The following is a 13,677-nucleotide window of genomic DNA, read 5'->3' on the forward strand; positions in this document are numbered from 1 at the left end:
TTCATGATTCTGCAATCTGGGCAGGTCTCAGCTGGGTGATTCTTCTGCTGGTCAACCTGGGGTTGCTCAGTGACCTCCAGCAGTCATGTGGATGCTGACTGGGATTCAAGATAACCCCAGCCAGGATGGTTAGAACAGCTGGAGGCAGACTGGGCTGCTCTCTTTCCAAGGGAGAGTCCAGCAAGGCAGCCAGCCCTCTTTGTATGGTGGCTCAGAGATGAAAAATGGCAGAGATGATAGCTTCAAGGCCTCATGAGTCACCCTGGGCTACTTCTTCCTCTTCCTATTGGCCAAGGCAAGGTACAGGCCAGCGCAGATTCAAATAGAGGGGAAATGAACTCCACCTCTTGGCAGAAGGAGTGGCAAAGCCACAGTACAACAGGACATGCAGAGTGGGAGTGCTCCTTCAAAACCTTCTGCAGCTAAAACAAGCAGGTGGCCTGAGAGTTGGTCCCAAATGAGGCAAGCTCAGAGAAATTCAATGCCTTCTAGCCTTTAGTAGAACATAGTTCAGCCCTCCTGTGAAACTGTTACAACATCAACATTTGCTCCCAGCCTTGGTGTCCCAAAGTTGTACATGGTCAGAGATAGAAAGGTCCCCAGCATCAGCCATGCCGGTGTGCTTTACGTTACAGCTGAGGAAACTGAGGCCCAGGCCTTGTCCCTGAGCTTCTTGGCTTCCATCCCCATCTGTGGTGACTTGATAGTGTCTTAGATGTCTACACCAGGCATTGTAATCTTAAATGACCACAGTGGAACTCTTTTTTTTTTTTTTTTTTTTTCGGTATGCAGGCCTCTCACTGTTGTGGCCTCTCCCATTGCGGAGCACAGGCTCTGGACGTGCAGGCTCAGCAGCCATGGCTCACGGGCCGAGCTGCTCCGCGGTATGTGGGATCTTCCCAGACCGGGGCATGAACCCGTGTCCCCTGCATCAGCAGGCGGACTCTCAACCACTGCGCCACCAGGGAAGCCCCACAGTGGAACTCTTGATTCTTCTGCCCAGCCCTCTTTCTCACCAGCATCCCCTCTCCCCTGGCTGGTCTTTTCCTCAGGCCCCAGACCTCAAGCCCCAGACTCAGGAGTCCACCTGGGTCCTCTTCTTTCTTCTCCTACATCCAGCTCACCAGCAGGTTTATCAGCCCAACCACTGGAATATGTTCTGAATCAGTCCACACCTTCCATCTTCATTGGCATCGGCACCTCTTGTCTGAACAAATTCAGCATTCTCCTAATCTGTCTGTCATGCATGGTCCACACAAGAGCCAGCATGGTCTGTTGAAAATGTGAATCCGATCATGAGAAACATTTAGAATGAAGTTCAAGTCCTTACCACAGTCTGCCAGGCCCTCTGACCTGACCTCCTCCCCTCCTCCCGCCTCTTTTCCTATTTCTCTCATGCCCACTCACTGTGTGCTGGGAACCCTGGCCTCCTCGCTCTTCCTCGAGTCTCCCAGCTCTTTCCTGTCTATGGTAGAGTCTCCAGGATGGCCACCATCAGCTCTTCTCTCCCTGAATGTAGGGCTGCTCCTTGCATCAGATGTGGAGCCTGGTTCCATCTCCTGGAACCTGAGCTGGCTGTGGTGTCTTCCTTAGCATCAGTCCCTGCAGTGGAAATGATGTTCTAGGACTTCTGAAGCTGCATCATAAGAAGCCATGTAGCTTCTGTCTGGGTGTTTCAAGTTTGCTCTTGAGATGTCCACCCTGGGGGAAACTGGCCATCATGCTGTGAGAATCTCAAGCCTCGTGGAGAGGCCATGTGTGGGTGCTCTTGTTGACCAGCCCAGCTGAACTCCCAGCTGACAACCAGCATCAACCACCAGGCATGGGAAAGTGCCATCCTGGACATCTGGCCACACCAAGCCTTCACATGGCTGCAGCCCCAGCTTCTCTCTGCAAACCTCATGAGGAAAGTCAAGAGGAGCAGCTCGGCTAAGCCCAGTCAGTCTAAGAACCAGGGAAGGTGAAAAGACACTGCTATTTAAGGAAGAGTTTGTTATGCAACAGCAGCTGACTGGAACACTTACCCAAGGTCTTCCCTTTTCTGTCTCCATGTCTGAAAATTCTTTCCTCAGATCTTTCACAATTGACCCCTTCTCCTCAATCATCTCTTCAAAGGTCACTTCTCAAAGGCCTCATCAGTTCTGTGTGCTGGTTGCCTCAGTAGCTGCCTTGTGCTCTTAGTTCGTGGGAACAGGATCTGGTGTGGACATTGGTGGAGCTGTGTTACAGGTGGGGTTTTTGTCAGCGGCTTGTCTTCTGCCTAAATGCCAAAGTCATAACACAGAGATCCATGTCAACATTTGAAATAAAAAAATTTTATTAAGGTATAATTTCATGCAGTAAAGTGTATCCTGAGCATACAATTTGATGAGTTTTGACAAATGTGTAACCTTTACCCAAATCAGCTATTGGACACCCCATCACCTCAAAAAGATCCCTGGCTCCCCTGTCCAGTCAATTGTCCTGTTCTTGAGACTTTGGTTGTTGTTACTTTAAATTTCCTCCTCTGTTCTTCAGATTGGGTAAATTCTATCGATCTCTCTCCAAGTTCACTGAGTTTTTCTTCTCGGATTTGTACTGCTTTTAGTACATCTAGTGAATTTTTTATTCCAGGTGCAATATTTTTCAGATCTAGATTTCCCATTTAGTTCATTTAGTAGTTTCTATTTTTCTGCTGAGATTATCTTTTAATTCACTACGAACTTATTTTCCTTTACATCCTTGAGAACAGTGATAACAGCTCTTTTAAAATTATCAGCTGCAAATTCCAACATTTGAGGTCAGTCCCAGTTGATTCCTATGTTTCTTCTTATGTCAAGTGATTTTGGTTTGTACCCTGAACTTTGTGAGCAAAACGTTGTAGACACTCTGGATTCTATTATGTTACACCTAAGAGTGTTGCCTTTTTTGGTTTTATAGATAGTTAACTTCTGAATTCGAACAGTAAATGTGTCCCTTGCAGAGCGGAGCAACTAAAATCTCCGTTTAGTTCTTCTAAGCTTGTCAGAGCTGCTTGGTATCTGCCCTGTGAAGCTGCCTTCTCCTGCAGGGAGGAGGGGGGAAACACTGGGAGACCCAGAAGAGGGACTGGACAGGTGTAGGGGCCAAGGGGCCAAGGGGCTGGGGAGGGAGGAAGGGAGGACCCTGTGCCCGTGTGACAGGGGAAGCTCCAGGGCTCACTGGTTCCAGTGCTGAGAAGCTCTGAAGGCAGGAGTGTCACTCTGACGTGGAAAGAAGCACTCTGTCCCGTTTGTCCTCTCCCCAGAAATCCACCACACCCCACTCTGCTCATCCCACTGCTCAGGCAGCCCTTCAGATCAGAAAGGACAGAGATGGTCCCTAGCCATCTCCTTTCCAGACCAAATCCCTCTTGATTTCTGGTTTAGATTTAGGGGCACCTGCTACAATACTATCCCCGTGAAGATAGATAATGAGGTCCCTCCCAGGATGGGGAAAGATGACAAAAGTAACCAAGGCTCAGGGAAGAGACCTTTCCCTTGTTGGTAACTGTTGGAGACACCTTGTGTCCCCCCACTGGCCCTCGCACAGCCTGGGAGCATCTTGGGCTCCACAGGTGTCTCTTGCACAAGAGAATGAGCCATCTGCTTGGGTGGCTTCTGCTGCCCTGGTTCCCCAGGCTCTGCACAGTCATGTGCTCCTCCGCCTTGGAACGAACGCTGAGGGTGTCACCTCTCACAGCCCCCCTGGCAAACTGCTGTCCCTCGTTAATATTCCACAGCACACCCAGTGAACCTTTCCACCTCACTTTTTAAAAAAATCCTTGGCACTTTTAGTTTCTATTTTTATATTTTTAAAATTAAGAATTATTTGACACATACAAATAGATATACCATAATGCTGTGTAGATCATGGAGCAGAACAGTAAGTAAGAACAGCTGTGGGGCTTCCCTGGTGGCACAGTGGTTGGGAATCCGCCTGCCAGTGCAGGGGACACGGGTTCAAGCCCTGGTCCGGGAAGATCCCACATGCTGCGGAGCAACTAAGCATGTGCACCACAACTATCGAGCCAGCGTGCCACAACTGGTGAAGACCGTGTGCCTAGAGCCCGTGCTCCGCAACAAGAGAAGCCACTGCAATGAGAAGCCCGCGCACCGCAACGAAGAGTAGTCCCCGCTCGCCACAGCTACAGAAAGCCTGCGTGCAGCAACGAAGACCCAACGTAGCCAAAAATAAATAAATTAAATAAATTAAAAATAATAATAATAATAAAATTAAATTAAAACAGCTGTGAACCCTACCCTGAGCCTAGAACATACTGTTCTATGTGCTCCTTCCTGCCCAAACCCTCCCCCTCCCCCTCCACAAAAGTAACCACTCTCCTGAATGGTATCTCTATCATCACCTTGTTTCTTTACAGTTTCATCACAAAGCTGTAGCCCTAAACCATCTAGTGCTTAGCTGAGCCTGGCTTTTTTTCTTTTTTTTTTTTTGCGGTTCGTGGGCCTCTCACTGTTGTGGCCTCTCCCGTTGAGGAGCACAGGCTCCGGACGCACAGGCTCAGCGGCCATGGCTCACGGGCCCAGCCGCTCTGCGGCATGTGGGATCTTCCCGGACCGGGGCACGAACCCGTGACCCCTGCATCGGCAGGCGGACTCTCAACCACTGCGCCACCAGGGAAGCCCAAGGAATGAGAGGTCTTTGAAGGCAGGGACCAGGGCTTAGTCCTCTCTGCCTGTAGAGGCCTAGCATGAGGGATGTGCTCTGTAACTGTTTGTTGAATGACTGAGTGATTGAACGAATGAATGAGTGAATGCAGGACAGACGTCATTGTGAGGGTATCCAGGGGAGGGACTGCACATCCATACCGATCCACCCAGGGTGCCATGTGGACAGGCTATTTGGGGACCTGCAGTAAGGACCGTGTGTCCAGACACTCTGCAGGGTCGATCCAGGTCCCCTGGCTGCATGAAGTGGAAGCATGCGGGCTGGACAGACAGTCCTGGTCCCATTCCTGGGCAATGGCCAGAGTTCAGAGAAAGCACAAAAGATCCCTGCTGCAAAATCAGACAGGGCATAAGATAGTTTAAAAATATACCAACCCGGGCGCTCTATGAAGCCAGTGGTGGAGAGGTGGGTGCAGAAGAGGCATGGGGGCAAATGAACATGTTTGGGTTTCAAAAAAGCCGAAGCATCTAACAGCCGGGGAGGTTGGCTTGAACATTCCAGCATGTTCTGTTGATTTATGGCTGTTGCTAGGTAACAGAGTACACTGAGGCGGGTGTGATTTTCAAGCTGCGGCTCCTGACCAAAGAAAAAACCATTAATCGGGCTGGGGGCTGGGGGAGAGTGTAAATGCAGCCCAGAGGACAGGAACGGTTAGCAGCAATTAGAGCAAAGCCAAGGGTATCCAACCCTCCATGTCTGCAATCCTTCCCGGGCGCCTTCAGCTGCGGGGGTGGAGAGCCAGCTGCTGACATGGCTTCTCCTTCAGACGCCAGCGTGAATTTCTCTCTTATTTTGCAGTAAGTCGATTTAGTACGTGTCCGATTTCTAACACAGCACTCTTAGTGTGCAAAGCGTATGAAGTGTGTCATCTTGATGGTCAGGATTCATTGTCTTCACTTAGGTTACAAAGGGCTCCAGCCTCTCAACAGCTCTGTTCACTTTCCGAGCACTCACTGATACTTCTGTGTACCCTGCTGGGGGTCCAGGGTGAATGAGACAAAAGTCCCCACCTGGTGAAGCTGACATTCGGAGTAGGGGTTGGGGGGGACAGATACTAAATAATAGTCACACTTAACAAGCAAAGTGTATTTTATGCTACAAAGTAAAAAAAGCAAAGCCAAGTAAAGGGGTCCAGGAGTAGGGGTGAGTGTCTTGTGGGGGAGGGTTGCAGTCGTAAATAGGAGAATCCTGGTTGGTCTTGTTGAGAAAATATTTGAGCCAAGTCTTAAAGAAAGTGAGAGACTAAGCCTTGGAGATAAAGGAAGAACAAGCCAGGTGAAGGGATAATCCAGCAGGTGCAAAGGCCCTGAGGCAGGTTGGAGAAACAGCAGGGAGGCCAGTGTGTCTAGAGTGGAGTGAGGTGGGAGGAGTGGGGAGAGGGAAGCAGATCAAGTGGGGTTCTCAGGCCACTGGGGGGACATCGTGGCAGGAAGAGGGGGGCACTTGGTGGGGAGGGGAAACCGCAGTTCACCGGACCATTCTGCCAGGTCCTGTGCTGGGGGTTTGTGCACCTGAGAGGGGTGAGACTCACTTATCTAGTTCATGGACAAGCAGGCTGAGGCCCCTGGGGAAGGGCCAGCAGGAGGTCCAAGCTGCTGAGTGGCGGAGACTGAATCTGGGCCTTTACCTGCTGGCTCCTTCCCTGCCTTTTCCTCCCACAAACTCCTACTTATTCTTCAATCCGCAGCTCAAATGTTCGCTCCCTCTGAAGCTTTTGCTGAGCCCATCTGCACTCCTTGTGTTTGGTGTCCCTGCAGCCCCAGGACCTGCCCCCCGACCCCACTTATATGAGGGCTTCGGATCCCTCTTCTGGACCACGGGCCCTCCAGGGCCTGTCCCCAGGCTGATTTACACCTGGTCCCCAGAGCTCACTCAGCAAGTGGTTATTGAACAAATGAATGGAGGGAAGGGGACAGGGAGAGAGGGAGCAGGTAGAGAGGGTGGATGGACGTGTGCGGAGCAGCCTGTGAGAGAGAGAGAGAGAGAGAGACAAGTGACGTACGGGGCAGAGGGCGGTTAGCTGGGAGGACCGTACACTGCAGTTCGTGTCTCGCCCACACTCACACGCTCTTTGCAGGCCCATGTGTGTCCCGTGGCTCCAGGATTCCATCTTGCAGATGGCAGGTGCTGGTCCCAGTCCTGGAGAACTGGGCTATATCCCATGATACATACATACATACATATGTACATACATACATACATCTTCACTGTGTACACTGGTAGCTGCCCCTGGGCCCCTGGTACAGACCCCTGCAGGCCCCCCTTGTCTCTCTACCCCACCCCTATCACCAGTACAGGGACTTCCCAGGGGCCTGGAGGAAGCTGGGCTGAAGGACAGGACAACACAGCCTCCAAGAAGCTGGGATGCGCCTTCTGGGGTCTCAGCCCAGCTCCAGCTCCTCTGGCTGCATCCTCTGTGACTCAGAGCCCCCTTCAGTCTCTGCTGGGAGGGGGGATTGCAGCAAATGTGTAGGACTTGGCACCTGGACGATGGTGACCATGGGGAAGTAGGAGAAGAAGGAACTCTACCTTTGTTCATTCATTCATTTGTTCATTCATTCACTCAGTCACCCTCTCAGAAACTACTGCGCACTTACTATGGCCTAGTACTGTTTTAGCTGTGAAGCCCTGTGCTCATGAAGTGTATGTTCTAGAGACACAGATGGAGAGTGAATAAACAAACAAGGAAATGATATTAGGTCAATTATGTTATTCTAAATGATCACATAATGCTAAGTGCTGTGAGAAGAATGGAGCAGGGAAGGAATCAGAGAGTGACAGAGTTGCCATTTGCAATGGCGTCACATCCAGGAAGGCCTATCTGAGAAGGGGATATTTGAACAAGGACCAGAGGAAGAGAAGGAGCCTAGGGAGAGCCTGAATCTGCCCGGGGAACTCATGGCTGTGTGGACGCTCCACTTCCTCAACTGCAAAGAGGCTCCCGTGACACCCACCTGGTCAATTGCCAGCAAAGCACCCAGCGCCATGCCTGGCACACAGTAGGTGCTCATCATACGGCAGAAAGGACCGCTGTGAGAGCCTCCAGTTCTGGGAGGCTCTTATCCCTCTGGATCCCTGGGCGGGAGCGGCTCATGCAGCGCCCCAGCCTCAGCGACCACTCGGTGCTCCTCTCATGCTGGTCCCAGGTCAGAATCCCGACCCCGAAATCCAGTCCCAGATCCGGGGCCCATGCCCTGCACACAGGCCTCCCTGTCGCGGGGGCCCGTCTTGCTCCTTGTGTCCATGTTTCAGAGTCTCCCAAATGCACTGGGCCCTCTCAGTGATGTGATTGAGTGTGAGGTCCTGGCAATCAGAGCCTGGAAAGCATGTGGGTGCAGGCAGTCTAGCTGGGAGGGGATCCCAGGGCTCATCGCTTGCTCCCTGCTGTGGGGAAAGGGGGCTCCGGTCCACTGAGACGTGGAAGGAATGTTCTGGAACGGATCCCTGAAGGAGAGGGGTAGCAGCAGTTCTCCAGGGATTCTTCTTCCAAATAAGTCGGGGTGCCCAGGTGGCACTGACTCCCCGCACTCCAGGCTGCACGGGCTCAAGACCCAGGGGTGTCGGTGAAGGCCTGGGAGCAGAACTCAGCAGGACGCCAGAGTGCTAGAGGGGACCTGGCAGCTGGGCGAGTCGGAGCCTGGCCAATGGTCCACCGCAGCTGCGACTAGAACCAGAGGACGGCTGAGGCTGTCGTGGTGTCTTTCCCAGCCCCAGTCTCATTCTTCAGCACCATGACCCTGGGCAGGCCAAAGATGGGACCTCCCTGGCCTCAGGGACTAGTCCAGGAGTGGGCAGGTGTCCAGGCTGGGGTCTGTGACTGCAGAGAGTGGGGACGGCTTTCCTGCTCCAGCAGAGATGCTGTGAGATGTGAGCTGCTGCTAGCCGTGGTCTCCCCACACCCAGAGAAGCCTGCCTGTAGCAGGTGGAGAACGAAGCCAGCCCCTGGGAGAAACAGAGAGGAGAGGCACATGAGGTCCGATGAAGTTCAAGCTCCAGGGGCCATGTGTCCCCCAGGTTGGGTCTGCTTTCTGAAGCTTGGATTCATGTCCCCTTTTTGCTAAGCCAGTTTGGACCGCCTTTCTGTCACTTGCAACCCGAGGGTGCTGACCAACGCTTCCCATCATCCCTGGCACCATTGGGCCCTCAAGGACCCTAGTTCTCAGGCTCTGTAGCAAGGCTAGTAGGTAGATCCCAGCCACAGTGACAGATCCCCCAACTCCAGCCCTGCTCCGTGACAGGCCCAGCTGCCCTCCTGTATGAATCAGTTGCCTCTGCCTTGGATCTCCAAGGCCCTCTGGGTTCTGACAGCCCCATTGGACTTGCCTCTCTGGTTCCCTGAGGGATGCTTGGGATGGTCCTGCCACCCAGCATGGCCCCTGGCTTGACCCACCAAGACATCTGAGCCGGCCCTGCACCATCGGCCCATGGCAAAAACTTTGTGGGGCAGCCTGCACCACTCCTTATGGGAGCCACTGTGGTGGGAGGGAAGGAGACGGGTTGGCCATCTGCATTGCCGACAGGCTTCCCCAATCATGCATTTGTTCATTAATCCATCCAACAAGTACTGCATAAGCTTCTACTTCCTGCCAGGCACCGGGGGTGGGGGTGGGGTGGGGGGGATGGGGCGTGGTAGGTGGGTGGGAACACAGCACTGAACACACAAGCAAAAGTCCCTGCAACCGTGGAGCTGACATTCTCCAAGGCTGAAATGGGGGAAGCGGGGGAAACAAACAACACTAAGATAAGTTGTTAAAAGATATGCTATGTTAGTGATAATTACTAAAGAGATAAAAAGTAAAGCAGAGAAGGGGGTATGAAATGATGGGGCTAAGCCTGCAATTCTAGATGGGGTGGTGCCCGTTTTTTTAGCGTAGGGAGAGGTTGGAACCCAGTGTTAGAGCCAGGCTGCCGGGCTTCACCTCCCATCTGCTGCTCATGAGTGATCTGACAGAGATTACTCAACTGCTCTAAGCCTCAATTTTCCCATCTGTGAAATGGAGACACTAATAGTGCCTACCCATTGAGGTTTTGGAGGTGGAGTGAAATAATGCATTTAGAGCATTTGCACAGTGCATGCCATGTGAGTGGTTCCCCAATCTTACCTTCTCTTCGTGGCCTGAGATGTGTAGATTCCCTCATGCTCTGTGTCCAGGAATGTTACGCTCAGCAGCAGTGAACAGCATGGTCCTCATTTTTGAGGTTTAAATGCTAATGTGTTCTGTGATCATCTGGATGGCTCTCGTCCATCTGTCCATCTGGTTCCCCGTGAATCTGTCCCTCGAGTTTACTTGAGACCTTGAAGTCAGGAATGTGTGTTAGTCATTGGTCTCTGCTCCAATGTCCATTGCAGGCCTGATACTTAATGGTGATCAATAATTTCTAATTAAATTAATGGATGGTGAATAAATGCTGTAAGGACTCAGCAATGACTTCAAGCTTTGAAGTAATCAATGAAGGCTTCATGGAAGAAGTGTCATGAGAGGGTGGCTTGGAACTGCCAGTGGGAAAGAAGAACCCCGTCTCACTGTGGAAGGCTGGGTCCTGCAGTCTCCCCTTGAAAGATGAATATGTGTCCCCAGATGAGGGTCTGGCTCTGGGCTGCTGCACCGATCTCCTGGGAGCCCACCCTCAGGAGACTTGGAGTCTTCTTCCCTGGTACCGCCAGGCCTGGGTGAGACATGGGGATGAGCATGGGACCTTCAGGACCCTCTCGCAATGTCTGGTCAGAGGGGTGGCTGAGTGGAGGCTGCACACTCAGCTGGCAGTGCTGTGAATTATTGATCACCAGAGAGTAATGTATAGGCAAGGTCATTTCCCTCCTAGGCCAAACTGCTCCATCGTGCTTAATTGCCTGTTTTCCAAATTTCCCTAGGGCTGGCCTGGTGTGTGGGGATTAGTTCTGTGCCCATTTATTTTGCTTGAATCCAGTCTGTGGGGTAAAACGGGATGCCGTCCATTTCTCTTTGGTATTAAGTTTGAAAGCTGTGGATGGGATTAATTCGGGTGCTTAAATGGGGGGAGGGACTCTTGCTTTACCTGGTACTGCAAAGAGGTGTTGCTCTGAGCACCCCATCCCCTCAAGGCTTGACTTCCTTGTTTGAGTGGTGGGCTGGCAGAATCTGAGAAATGAGGGGCAATCTATACTCCCTGAGCACCTGTGATATACCAGGCTCTATGTATATCATCTGCTTTAATCCTCACTGAGATATCCAGATAAAATAAATATAATACACCAAAGTGGGGAACCAGATGAAGAAACGGGTTTTCAAAGAAAAATGTTAAGAGCGGGTTGCAAGGATTCTTCCACCCCTTCCTGACAGGGTAGGGTGGTGGGTAATGACGGGAAGTCATGAGGAGTGTTGCTCTGGAGGGGGCTGTGCTGAGGCTCCTATCACTGCTAAGTGGGAGGAAGAGGAGGTACCTGCCCATTCTCTGTAGCCAAGTGTGGACGGATGACTCAAAGCTTAAAATGTACCTGATGGGTTTCCAGCCAAGAAAGAATAACAGGGACCAGATTTACCTTCCCTCCCAAAACAACTGAAAAACAAGATAAAACATCGGAAACAGTGGTTTTCAAGAGACTGGACAACAGGCAGTAAAGGACAGTGATCACTGAGAAATGAAAACACACAAGGAGAGCCCATGATTGCTCCAGTTTATGCCTTGAGAGTTTCCTGGCCATGTGTCAGGGAGACATTGTCCAAGCTGAGTCTGGTAAAATCCCCAAGCTGAGGAAACTGGGCTGAGATTCTGGGGAAATCAAGGAAGCTAGAGTACCCAGGGCAGAATAATGTAGAGGAGAGAGCTACAAAGAGAGTTCTAGAGGTATGGAGAGGTCCAGCATGAGCACTCAGCTCAGAACTGTTCAGCCCATACACGGGAGGAAAGAACCAAAGTCAGGGAAAGAACCACCCAAAAGGACCAGAGGGAACAGCGTTTCGAGCACACACAGATTTGGGAAGAGTGCCTGCTGGAAAAATTTACATTTCACAGGGCATTGGGCAGCCTTCTCAGGCAAGTCTTGGAGAATAATTTGTCCCAGATTGAGAACTGGTCCAAATGTGCTTAGCAAATCACCAAAGTAAGACTTGAAAGGATCAAACTGTTTCTGAGTTAACAACAAGCCAGAAAAAAGCTCAAGAATAGCTATAGAACTACAGACATACCCAGCATCCCACAAGGTAAAAGTCTGACATTCAGTAAAAAAATTACCTATAATGGAAAAGAATCTAAAAAAGAATATATATATATACACACACATATATATATGAATCACTTTGCTATACACCTAAAACTAGCACAACATTGTAAATCAACTATATTTCAAAAAAATTGTTTTCAAAATTAAAAAAATAAAAGACAGAAAACAATGTAAAAATTACCAGCCACGCCAAGAAGCAGGAAAATACAACCCATAATGAGGAGAAAAGTCAGTAAGCTGAAGCTGATCCAGAATTGACACAGATGTTAGAATCAGCAGACAAAGATGCCAAACCAGTCATTATAACTCTATTCCATTTGTTCAAAAAGTTACAGGAAAGATGGAACATACAATAAATATAGGTTGGATATAAAAAATATTTGGTTTAGGATATAAAAAATCCTAAACCAAACTATTGCAGATGAAAACTACAATGTCTAAGATGCAAAACACAACAGATGGGATTAACAGCAGGGTAGACATTGCAGAAGAACAGATTAGTTAACTTGAAGACAGCAATAGAAACTATCCAAAAAGAAACATAGTGAATAAAAAAACAAAAATAATAATTTAAAAGAGAGACAGAGCCTTGGTGAGCTGTGAGACAACTTCAAGATGCTTAATATATGTGCAATTGGAGTCCCTGAAATAGTGAACAGGGAGGAATAGAAAAATATCTGAAGAAATAATGACCAAAAACTTTCCAAGTTTGATGAAAACTATACACTTACAAATACAAGAGTGTCAATGAACCCAAGCACAACAAAAATGAAGAAAACCCACACTAAGACATATTATAAGTAAATTGCTCAACATCAATAATAAAGATAAAATCTTAAAAGTAGCTGGAAAGGATGGGGGTGGGGAAAAGAACATGTTACATACAGAGGAACATAGATAAGGATTACAGTAGATTTCTTGTAGAAAACAATGCAAGTGAGAAGGCAGTGGAGCAACATCTCTAAAGTACTGAATAAGAAAAAATATGTACTGTCAACCTAGAGTCCATATCCAGAAAAAAAAAGTCGTTCAAGAATAAAAGCAAAATAAAGGCTTCTCACGCCTATGAAAACTAGAAGAATTCACCTCTACTAGATCCTAAATATAATATGTTAAAGGATGTCCTTCAAACAGAAGGAAAGTGATACTAGATGAAATATGGATATACACAAAGGAATGAAGAGCATTACCATCAGACATGGTAACTGCACAAGTAAATATAAGGTATTTTCCCTTATTATTTTAGTCTCTTTAAAATATAATTGGCTCTTGAAACAAAAATAATGACAACAGAGTGTGTGGTTTATACAGCACAACGTGTCACAATCTGTGATATGTCACTAAAATAATACTTAGAGGGAAATTTATAGCACTAAACATCTATATTGGAAAAAAAGAAAGTTCTCAAATCAATTATCCTAGGCTCCACCTTAAGAAACTAGTAAAAAAGAGCAACTTAAACCCAAAGTAAGAAGAAGAAAGGAAATCATAAGGATCAGAAGAGAAATTAACAAAATATAGAACAAAAATAATAGGGAAAATTCATGAAGTCAAAAGCTGTTTCTTTGAGCTTTTGTATCAATAAAATTGATAAACCTCTTGCCAGACTTACGAGGACAACAAGAGAGAAGACAGTATTACCAGTAGCAAGAATGAGAGGGTGACATCGCTACAGATCCTACAGATATTAAAAGAATAATAAGGGAATATTATGAACACCTTTTTGCTAATAAATTCAGTGACTTAGATGGAATGGATAAATTCATTGAGAGACAAATTACCAAAGGTTA

Source organism: Mesoplodon mirus, assembly GCF_964341445.2.
Source record: "Mesoplodon mirus genome assembly, chromosome: 2".
NCBI lineage: Eukaryota > Metazoa > Chordata > Mammalia > Artiodactyla > Ziphiidae > Mesoplodon > Mesoplodon mirus.